Here is a 2,458-nt window from a genome sequence, read left to right as displayed (position 1 = left end):
CCACCATGCCTTTAAAAGCAAGGAATATTGCTTCAAACTCGCTTCCATTTTTGCTGAGCTCGTTTCACAGCAAACATCTCTCATTTTCACTTTGGTCAAAAATGCCTTTTTGTCTTTCAATAAAGAAAAAAACAAGACTGATTCTACTAGGAAGTTATCCAAAGCAAAGAGCAACACTGTAAATTAATCCTACATATATAAATAGGAATGAGAAAAAACCCCTACTTTAATTCCCACAATATAGATAACCACAAGCAATCTGCATAAACTGCTCCCCCACCTCTATGCCAGTAAGATTCTTAAACTGATGACAAATCCAATTCTTTAATTATGTATATTCAAATCAGCCTATTTTTAAGCCAGCACACATTAGGCCAGCCCACAATTTTAGGGCCCTTGAACAGAAGAGACAGAGCCTCTCTCTTCTCTATGCTTGTATGCCAGCTTCTGCGACATCTGGGTGCTAATTGGGGCTGGTTTTCTTTCAAATTTTTCTTTGGAAAAAATATTCCAGCAGAAAGTGGGATGTTGGCAAAACCTACTCAGGATTTCTTGTCTCCCAGCTCAGTTCTCTGAAAATATTGGAGCTCTTCACAATGGAATATTTAAAAGGTCCCATTTCAGCCCAGAACATTTCAATTTTGACTATATTAGGTAAAGTGAACACTTACAGTGAAAAGTTATTTCACAATGAAAACTCCAGGTATTTCATTTTATAAATGCCATAATGGGACACTGCAGTGTGGTCACTGCTTCCCCAGGTTTTCTTCCTAAAGTACAAGCCAGCATAGACAGAGGGAGAAAATATAACTTGGCGGGGGCTGAGTGCATAGGTCAGCACGAGACGTACAATGCCCATCAGGCTCTGCACGGTGCGATACATGAGCAGTTAGCCTTTTTCCCCTCAGCTGCATGGAGCTGAGTGCACATAGGGTGCTGGCCTGGCTGCACACTGAGCAGCTCCACGGTGCAGCTGCTGTCGCCAGCCACCATGAAATTAGTTTGGGGGGGCTAAGCGCCCCCAGGCCCCAGCCTCTGCTACCAATGCACTCCAGCACAGCTACAGATTTCAGTGGAACTGCACATCCCAAAGAAATACAATTCTGCCCATTTCTCTGACTAGCTCTGAGTTTTCCCTTCTTAATGAAGGGAGGCAGGGAAGAGCCAGATCCAGAGACAGCAAGTACCCAGCACTCCGCCCTCATCCAGCAATATTCAGAAGTGCTTTACTTTATCCACAATTGAGTGCCACAAACCTCAGCACCTTGCAGGATGAAGCCCCACATGCCCATGTAGGTTCTCCACAGATAAGAGTTTGGGTACTGAACACCTAGTTTCATAGTTTCATAGTTACATAGTTTCTAGGGTCGGAAGGGACCTGAGAAGATCATCTAGTCCTGGCTGTTCTGTAAAGAACAAGGAGGCCGTGTTAAAGTCATTGCAAGAACCTTCAGTTTGCATATCCTGATTTAAGCAGTTCAGTTCTAACCCTCAAGTCTTATATTTCTGTAAAGGGTATTTTGTGGTGACAAAACAAGTCAGGGTTGTCCAGCTGGTAGGTTGTAGACCACATGCAGTCTGGAAGAAATTACCATATTTACTCAAATATAAGATGAGCCCCCGGCCCCTGCCATTCAACATGGTGGTGAAAAACCTTTTGTCTTACAATCAAGCATGGGCCAGGTATGCAGATGCTGCAGCTCTGGACAGGATCAGGGTGTCTCATGTGGCAAGTAGGGTGTGCATGGAAGAGCATGGGGAAAGGATGCATGCTATGGGGGAGAGCATGGGATAAAGGGCAGAGCGAGGGTGGTGGGGGAAGGATGAGCAGAGCAAGGGGACACAGGGAAAGGGACATGTGGAGCACAGGGAAACAGCATGGGGGAAGGGACACAGACTGAGGTGAGTGTGCCCTTTCCCCCTGTTTCCCCCTGCACTGCGTGACTCCCCCCTTCCCTGTCCTTCCCTCTCTCTGCATGCCCCTTTCCCTTCATCTATGCTCTCCCCAAACTGTATGCTCCTTCCTTGTGTTCCCCTCTGCACTGCATGCTCTTTCCACCGCACAGTGTGGTGGGGAGCACGGGGAAGTGGTGACAGGGAGATCATGGGTGAAGGGATGCACGGAGCAAGGGGAGTGCGAAGAAGTGTGGGGGAAAGGTTGTGGGGAAAAGGATGCCTAGGGCATGGAGAAAGTGGAGATAGAGCAAGAGCAGCTCCAAAGGTAAGAGGGGAGGCAGGCAGGGACAAGAGGGAGGATGGCACTGGGGGAGATGGGCAGCAGGGGGACAGGCACAGGGGGGCATCCAAATCTCATCAGGATTTTCCATAGGGCCTCTCTGTTTATTGGGTCAATGAAGGCCATGTAAAGATGTCTAATGTTGTTCACAAAACTTCTCTTGCAGCTGTCTAGCAACAAAGCTCATATCTATTGTACCACTGCGTATTCTGAAACCACACT

Source organism: Gavialis gangeticus, unplaced genomic scaffold, assembly GCF_001723915.1.
Source record: "Gavialis gangeticus isolate Ggan-Ray unplaced genomic scaffold, GavGan_comp1, whole genome shotgun sequence".
Lineage (NCBI taxonomy): Eukaryota > Metazoa > Chordata > Crocodylia > Gavialidae > Gavialis > Gavialis gangeticus.
This window is presented reverse-complemented; position numbering follows the sequence as displayed.